The following is a 9,664-nucleotide window of genomic DNA, read 5'->3' as shown; positions in this document are numbered from 1 at the left end:
AAAAAAAAAAAAAAAAAATCCGGGAATGCTTTTAACCCTGACTTCGAATTTCTCATCCCCCCCAGCTTAGCTGTTGTACGGCGTTATTAGTGGTTGGGACACTATTGATTCAAAACTAGATATAAAAGATACTAGGTTGACGCATATAAAGTGATAAATAGTGCCTGTCCACGTAGTATATCTGACAATATTTTCATAAAACTGTCAATTTCTGGCTGTCTACTACGATAATACGTCAAAAAGAGTCAGAGAAGCCAGTTATCTGAAAGACCATCGGTGTATTCGAAAAGTTTTTATTCACAATATTTATTTCGCTTTGCATAGACGCTCATATAGGTATACATAAAATGTATCAGGTTTTAATGTTTTCGATTGAATCACAAAATACTTATAGCAAATACAGAACTAAATATAAAAATTATAAAATGATAAGTTGTTTGACCTCGTAGCTAAATTTTTATTCTCAAGCTTCAAATTTTACTGCCAAATGCAATTTAAAAAAAAATAAGAGAAGATGATTAAAAGAATCTACTACTTTTATGCAAAAAACAACATAGTTACAGTAATTCATCTTTTTGATTCCCATACTGTTAGGCAATAAACTTTAGCACTAAAATAATTTAGTGTTCTACGATGATAAATAGATATTTAAATTAGCATTTACCAATCAATATGCTAACTCTAAGCCGCAATTAATTCAGACAATCTCTCACGTGAGCAATTAGCTGCAGCGCACCCCCATTTAACGATGAATTATTATAGAGAAGCAGCGAATTGCTAACACATACATAAATTATTGCAACACAGATCGCATACTTAACTGAAGTTGTGGTAAGCTGATATGTAGTGCAACGAAAAGCAAAATTTTGAAAATCAAAAAAATAACATCGCTATCATAAACGTAATATCTAGTGCACCAATAATTTGGGCGTCATGGCATCACCAGCCAAAATCGCTGTGGTATTCACTGCAGCGCCATAATGTGGCATCATGTAACCAAAGCCACTTAAAGCCTTAAATTACCAGCATTTTTTCAATCAAATGCGCCTAAATTGTAAGTCAACAGCAAAAACAAATAAACAATATCCCGCTGCAATGGTCTTAAATTAGAGTTGTTTTTGAATTTGTTGTTGTTGTTGTGCTCAAATATTTGAGGCCACAAACTGGCGCAGCAATTTATTCCACACACTTGTATCCGTTGCACTCAGGCAGCGCTGTGCCACAGAAAAAATATAATGCCGCGTAATTTGTTGGACAAAAGTTTGAAATAGATATACTGTAACGAAAACACTAACAACTCCAAATTATTTAATTGAATTACTGTAAATAAGCGCATGTTATGTGACAAGCTTACGCAAAAAGTTGCAGGTTGCAAGTACTTGGTGCGACTGCTGTAGAAGTAACAAAAAGAAGTGGATTTTTCCAATTTATTTTTCAAAATTATAAAAAATTTGAAATTTTTTTTGAATTTGTTAACCTTTTTTTATTTTTTTGTTTTTACTCAAAATGTCTTCCATCTCATTTCGGTTTTGTTTTTCACCACCAACCACAAATGTGGTTAAAAAATCAGTTCACTCTGTGGTTTCTCTGTTCTTCATCATTGTCCGTAAACGAAGGCTAGTTTGTTGCTTCAGTCTTTTGTCTAGTGAGCACACGTGTTTGCCGATTGTAAGGTGGTCAATACAAGCAGGGTTTTATAAGTTAACCGAGGTGGTATTTGTTACAATTTAGTTTGTATTCTATTTGTACTCAGTGCATTTTCTTTTAAGCATATAAGAGATTTTTCGATTAGAGATATTCTAATTTTGTATTATAATTTAATTTAAGCAGCTCCCAGAATCCACTTCTTATGTGATTGTCTATAACAAATCTGAGTCGCTCAGCCCAAGAGACAGTAAAAATACAAGCTTAAGGAGATCTGCCAAGATTTTACGTTGGGACAACACTTATAAATTCGTTGCTTATGAAGAAAACCGGTTACAAGCATTATTTATCTTCCAAGATGCTGGCCATTTGGTGAAAGCGCTGATATCGCAACATTATGGAATATAGCTGTCATATCAACTCATCAGCCTAAATAAAGTCCTTGTATGGAAAAATGTTTAGTTTGACAAGATAACTTGACGAAATTTGCCATATATTATTCTCAAAGAAAACGTTACAGTCCCCGAAGATATTGTTTTGATTGCATCACTAGAGTATATAGCTGCCAAACAAACTGACCGATCCAAATAAAGCGCTTATATGGAAAACTCTTTTACTTGACATTATATCTGTATGAAATTCGGCTTGCATTATTATTCAAAGCAATGCCAAAAATCTCCGAACATATTGTTCAGATCAAATTTGTAGCATATCTGTTTTCAATTTAAGTTTTACATATAGTTGGTAAGCACCTTTGAAGAGTCGTCAGATATGGAAAGTTAACAAAATGTATTTACTGCGTTTTGTTGGTCTTCACTCTTTCCAAAGCAAAATAAAGCGATTTTTTAAAATTTGTTTTTATTAAAAAAATTCCACGCAGATTATTTTATTAATAAAATTTACTTTATAAAATAAGTCTATCAGTAATTTAAATGCAAATTTATACAAATATGCTACACTATGCATAACACACCCACTCATTCATTCATAACTCCACTTCACTCAAAGACAGCGCACAATTTCACTCATTCATTTCACACAAACTTGATACATTTTCCGTTTAAGCTTTACTAAACCACATTTGTGTAAACATTGCATAGCAACACAACGCTCAGCAACATACATATATATAGTATGTGCATGTTGCCAGCAACATTTTGCGGTAGCAACAGCCAAAAGAGGTAGACGTGCCTGCGGTTAGCACGGCAGCGACACCAAAACAAACAACGAGCAACCGGCTAAGCTGGCCAGCAGAAGGCAGTCAAACGCAAAGCCAGCAACTAGTAGCAAGCAACAAGCCACACAACCATCAACAAGCCAGTCAAAGAGTTGAGCAAGCAGCTGCAGCAGCCACAATCAAGCCAACAGTTGCCATCGCAGCGCAGGTGTACTTACGTAGCGGCGCAAGGCTTTCCATTTCTTCAGTTTGTTAACGAAACGCAAACGATGCAGACGCGCATCCACGGTAGCTGCGGCCCACAAACAACTTACTAACTATTTAGCATATAAAAATTGTAACTCGATTGAAAAACTGCCTTACTGGATTTTAAAGTGTGTGTAGATTTTCGCTGTTTTCTTGTTGTTTTGTGGCAAGTACTAGTAAAAGTGACTTCCTCGTGCGCCTTTCGATTCAAAGTGTTTGTGATTTGCGCATAAAACAATTATTCGAGTAAATCGTAGCAAAAATAAGCGAGCAGAATTGCTTTCGATTCTGCATTGTAGCCAAAGCCAGTGGTGTGTGTCCAACCAGTGGCTGCAAGCGGATTAGAAATCTGCGCAACGGAGCCAGTATTTCACCAAACTCCACCAGCCGCCACCCACCGCAGTTGGCGCGCATGCTTGGAAGCCATTGACGCCTGGCCATTGTTTTTTTTTTTTTTTTTTGCTCTCGCTCGAAATTTTCGCCACTTGCAGTGAATGCACGATACGCGAAAAGCCAAACAAAGTGCAACGCGGTGAAAATAGTTTTCGTTTTTCCTGGCAACGTTTGTACACTTGAAGCGCGCAGCGAGCATTTAAGCGAAAAAAGTTTGCGCATTTTCTTTAACTCCACTAATTTGCAGACAAAGTGTTACTTTGCGTTTGATGGCTTAATTAGTTGCAAGCGCAAATGAAAACAAACAACGAGACCGCAAACTATTTTCGAAAAAGTGTGCGAGAAAGCCGATGCTGCGCAGAACTCTGTAAATAATTAATGCGCGAAAAAGAAAGCAAAAGCACAAAACAGTAGCTGCCAAAGTAAAGTTATAAAGCGAAAAAAAAACAAACAAAACAAAAACATAACTTTAAAAAGTAGGTGAAACTCAAGCGGAAATTGCAAAAACTAAATTTATTAGCACAAGCAAAAAACAAATCGCAAATTCTGAACGCGCGTGTCTGTGTGCGTTGTGCGCATGTGAAAAGCTCTGCAGCAAACGGCAAAGCATTGATTCTAGTAACGGAAAATTTATTAACTGTACGTTCTGCATTATTTGTGAGTAGCTGACAATTGTATAGATTTTGAGGCTGTTAGAAAGTCAAGGATACGCAGGCGATATATTTACAGTGGTGAGTAGTAAAGTAGAAATAAATAAATATTATGAAATGGAGAATTTCAAAACTGCAAAAAATTTCAAGTGTAAAAAGAAACGGTATTAAAATAATTGCTGATAATTGAAAAAAAAAAAATAACTATAAATAAAAATAACAAAATATTAAAAATACAGACTATAAAGAAATTTCAAAAATCCAGATGTAAAAGTTTTAAAAAATATGAAATAAATTCAAAGCGATGAATACGAAAGTAAAAGTAAAAAATTATTTCAGAAATATTAAACAGCATTATAATAATTAAGATGAACATAGAAGAGAAAATTAAAAATAAAAGTTATTTATGAAATATGAAAGAGTATCAAAATAATTAATGTGAAAAAAATTAAAAAAAACCAAAATAAAAAATGATCCATAAATATATACAAGTATTATAATAATTACTATGAATAAAAAAAAAGAAATATTTCTGAAACATGAAAAAGCCTTTTTATCATTATTGGGAAAAAAAATTAATTAAGTATTAAAAAATATATTGATATATGATAAAGTTATTTAATAATTAATACGAAATTAACAATAAAGAATATGCGAAATTTTACAAACTTAAGGATATTAAAAACTGTTGTAAAAATATTACATAAATTGGAAAAGATTTATGCAATATTAAATTTGAGAAAAATTGCTTCTGAATTATATAACAAAAAAAAGTATTATAATAATTAAAATGCTCCTTGCACAGTAAGAGAACGAAATACATGACATATACATATGTATATAAAGAAATATTAATGAAAAAAACTTAAATAAAAATTAAAGCATTAAATATAATATAATTAAGAAACACGAAAATCAGGGACATTTTTAACATATATATTTTTCTAATAAACATAAAGTAACAAAATTTAAAAAAATGTAAATATAAAAAAAAATTAAAAATATTTAAYAAAAAATTAAATAAATATTAAAACGCTGTTATGTTAAATTACCACTTTAATGTTTTTCTCAAGAATAATAGGAAAAAGAACAAAAGAAAAAAAATAAAAATATTTCACTAACCTGAAAAGCTTTCTTTGAGTAAATGAGAAGTAAATGTTGTATTGCCGAATGTCCTTTGGTAAGGTGCTTAAAATAAAGATTAATGAGATAACCTCAGATTATTTATGGTGCACAAAAATATATGTTTAATTCTTGGTAACAAAATAATTCCGGAGAAGTATGATCAAATTTAATTGGGGACAACTTCAAAAAAGCAAAAATATTGATTAAAAGTCTATGCTGTATAGTAAACAGTTTCTTTCAATCTTCATTGATATACTTTTTTCCCAATAATCTCATAACCTTGTCTGCAATGAAAGACCGTTTGGAAAAAAATCACTGTTTTTTCCTTCATATTTATTTTGAAAACAATTCCAAAAACATTTAGAGTAGGCCATGCAATCTCAACTACTCAGTTGACAGAGTGTAAGTTAATAGTTAAATTTTAGTTTAATTATGCAATATTAATCAACCAGAAGTATATCAAGCAAGAATTTTCTGTTAGTAAAACCGAAAAGTTATCGCATTTTGCCGCAATTCGGTATAATTTTTTCATACAAATTTTGAGTTCGTTGCAAAAGTCTTTTGTTTGATTTTTATAATAACGTCATATTAGTACATTTATTCTGAAAAGTGCAATAATTCTTTGATTACCATAACGGATGGAGTCCGAGAGGAGTTGTCATTCTTTAGGATGACTGCATTGGACCTGAATTTTAACAGAGTCTGCGGCCTCACTATCGACACCTCCTCCAGGCCCCACTATCGATACATCCCTTACAGTCTAACCTTGCCAATGTGGAATAAATTCGCTGGTGCCCTGCTCCAAACATTTCAGGCAGTAGACTCGACTTCTCGGTACCATTCTGCGATCGTGTGCCGCCCGACAGTGACCAGTTACTAGTTATTCGCATCATGTTCCTAGAGTTTCTTCTATCGAGTGCCAATAGGAATTTGCTTTCGTGTGAAATGTACTTCTAGGTGTCTTAAAGCAAAATTGGCAAACCTCCAAAGCCTCTCAAACAGTTGCATGACATAAAATTCAATAATTAATACAGAAAATAAATATATATAATTAGGGTTGTGAATATTTTAAATTAAAAAATTGGAATTAAAATTTGAAATACACGAATTTTTAATACCAATATATATATTCATATATGCACTGGATATATATATACACGGTATTTAATTCGACAGTGTATCCTCTTGTATTCTGGAAATGGTAAATATTCACTAGAGTTTAGAATAAAGTGAACGGGAAACTAAATTTATGTTACTTTCTATCGTTTTCATAGATTTATAAGACGAAAAATATTATATTTTAATTTTTAATTCTAAACCTTATATTAATTTCTTTTAAATCCGATACTTGGCATTAAAACTTACAAAAAAAAAAATTAATTAAGATTCAATATATTTCAACTGTTTTTAATGCATTATTTCCAGCCCTATTTGTCGATATATTACATGACAAACAATCTACTATCAAAAGTTAGCAATATTACACGTATTAACTTCTTGCTTTCTTTACAATAAAAATATTTGTAATTAATATTATTTGGTATTTGAAAAGCGAAAGTGGTTAATAAAGTGACTACTTGAAAGGAATTAACGCATACAAGCAGTAAACGCGATTAATATGCTACCATATGCACGGTTAAATTATTTAAATATTACATTAATATGTAAAATGCATAAAATTAACGTAAGCCACTTAAAGAAGTAAAGCGTGAATGCCAAGGTTTACCAACACAACCGCTGAGTTGGAGACCAGTAAGCAGGCATTTACATATGCAAAATAACAGAGCAAGGCGATGAAAGTTATCTACTAACTTCAATTTTCATTTTCAAAACTTGACAAAAAAAATAAATAAATGAAAAGGAGGAAATCTTGACTTTAAGCATCAAAAATTCAATGAATATAGTCTTCAAATGAAAGCTTTTCTACAGAATTCTGCTCTGCGAAAGAACGAAAAGTTCCAATTTCTCAATTTTTGGCAGCCAAAACTTCACTTCTATTGTCAAGAAAATATATTAAAGGTATGAGACTCAACAATATTAATTGAACAGTGAAAAATCAGGCAAAAATCTGACACATTTTTGACGCGCTGCAACTCAGTAGCAACAAAAGCAATGCACAATGCCACTTTTACCCCGGCATTTCTTTGGCCTTTAGTGCTCTTTCCACTATTATTTAGCATTATTAACTGCTTTCATTTCAATTGAGCATTTCGTATAATTATTTGCCTAATAAATGAAAATGCTGTAAACAATTTAATTTCATTTTATTGAAGGCTAAATTAAAAGCGTATAAAAATATGCCACACACACATTCATATATGCAAACATGTGTATGAACAACACATAAAAGCTCTAAATCGCGCAATTACCATTACCACAGTCGTCAAACGCCACAATTGGACGCGCAGCGATCGATAATGAAAAAACCGCCGCGCTGAAGAGCAGTTGAAGATAAAAGTGAAATAACTGCGCTTCGCACGTTTGTCTGCATGTGTGTGTGTATATATTTACGAGTTTATGGCGGCAAAATGTCACCGGCACGCACACATTTTATGCTTTCTTGTATGTCGCTCACGGTATGGGTATGTGTGTGGGTTGTTTTTGTTGCTTTGTGTGGTGTCTGCAACGCTTATGTACAATTGTGTGCAAACATTTAAGTTAAATACTTTCTAATTACAACAAAAAAGCTGGCAATCACACTGCGTTGGACAAGTGAAGTGCAGCCAATTGGGATACATAGCCATTCCTACAGCTGGTAGACTACTGAGGTTGCAAAAAAGTAAAAAAAAAAAATATAAAATCGAGCGTCTTTCAAGGCATGTGCAAGTTAGTTAGTTACTTATTAAATTTTAATTAAAATTACTGCGCTATGAAATTTTTGAAAATTAAACGGAGAGCTCCAAAAAGGCTTTGATTTCCAAATGAAATATATAGCGCAGTTATCAAGGAAATAATAATGAATTTCCATGCAATTTAGTGAGTTAGAGTTATGGCAGGCAGACTGCAAAAAATAAATAGTTTTAAAGACAAATACTTGTTTGCAAAATAATTTTTATTATTTAACCTCCTACTTGGTCTTTGAAGTAATATAAAAATTTTAGAGTTTTTTTTTCAATTTATTGATATTATATTTTAGTAGATCGTTGCTTGCCTTTTTTGGAGGTTTCATTATCAACGATTTGCTTTTCATTAAGTTTGTTTTCCATGGAGCATTCTTTTGAACTTTAATAACAAAAAATATTTAATAGAGTTAAACAGAGTCAGTATGGGAACTACTTAAAGCCAAGTTCATGCCATTTTGCAATCGCAAAGCTTAGTATAATTTTTCATAAATTTTTATTGAACTGGACTTGTAGAGACTTCAGCGTTTTTTTTCGATTTCGGCTCTTTTTTCAGCACCACTTGCTAGATTGTTGAATAGTCTCAAGGTATTATTTATAAGCCCACCTCTCGTCTCCAATAATAAAGCATTTGGTGATTGCGGATTTTTCAGCTACGTTGTCAAGCATCTCTTTTGAGATCTCTACTCGACTTCGTTTTTGAAAAAATTCAAATTTACGAGTTTGATCTTCAAAAGATGTGGAAATCCTCTGCTATCTCTCTGATGCCAGCATGATGATTTTCAAGGACTGCTCCTTTATCTCCTTCGATTTCATTGCCATTATCAGAGTTGTATGGAGGACTAACGTGAACCAAGCTCACGATGACTTCACGAACTTTGTTGTATGAAAAACCAGTCCGGGTCAAATTTGACCAGTTATTTTTTTTTTCAATTTCGGTTCTTTTTCCTGCGTTACGCGCTAGATTATTAAATAATTTCTTAGTAATATTTATAAATTCACCTCTCGTCTCCAATAATGTTGAGTGTGATGATACCTAGGATGTCAGCTTTATTGTCAAGCATATCTTTTGCGATCTCTGCTGGATGCTGTTTGTGTAAAAGATTGCGATTTGCTACTCGTTTAACATGTTTTAAGACCAAACCATAACCATAATGTGTTGAGTTGATTTTTAAGTGATGTTGTGATCCTTTGCTATCTATCTGATGCCAACACGACGATTTTCAAGCACTATTTCTCGAACTATTTCGATTCCACTGTCCTTGACAGAGGAGGGAGAAAGAGGATGGACGGTTAACTTGAAGCAAGCTTCCGATGATTTCACAACCTTTATGTAATGAAAAATCAGTCCGGGTCAAATTTGAACAGATGTCATATGGACACAAAAAAGAAGAGATATATATGTAAATCGACGTACAGGAATAATTAACTAATTTAGTAACCTGGCTGTCTTATTTTCCGTGAATATTTAAAAGAATATTTAAAAAAACAACCATCTTCTATAAGAGTGTACAGCTGCTGGCGTATGCCGATGATATTGATATCATTGGCCTCAACACCCGCGCCGTTAGTTCTGCTTTCTCCAGACT

At 32.7% G+C, this 9,664-nt stretch overlaps 1 protein-coding gene across 2 annotated transcripts in view; it reads left to right on the top strand.

The window, feature by feature from the left end:
• Positions 1–2,980: 2,980 nt before the first annotated feature.
• LOC108978305 (proteoglycan 4) overlaps positions 2,981–9,664 on the top strand; it is a 42,089-nt gene continuing 35,405 nt past the window's right edge. For both annotated transcript variants that reach the window (XM_018948511.1, XM_018948510.1), the window contains exon 1: positions 2,981–4,191. The gene's annotated coding sequence lies outside the window, so the exon portion shown is untranslated. The remainder of the gene's footprint in view (positions 4,192–9,664) is intronic.

This window comes from Bactrocera latifrons, unplaced genomic scaffold (genome assembly GCF_001853355.1).
Source record: "Bactrocera latifrons isolate USDA-ARS-PBARC rearing strain unplaced genomic scaffold, ASM185335v1 scaffold_12, whole genome shotgun sequence".
Classification (NCBI taxonomy): domain Eukaryota; kingdom Metazoa; phylum Arthropoda; class Insecta; order Diptera; family Tephritidae; genus Bactrocera; species Bactrocera latifrons.
Note: the sequence above shows the minus strand (reverse complement) of the source record. Positions and strands in the feature narration are given on the sequence as shown.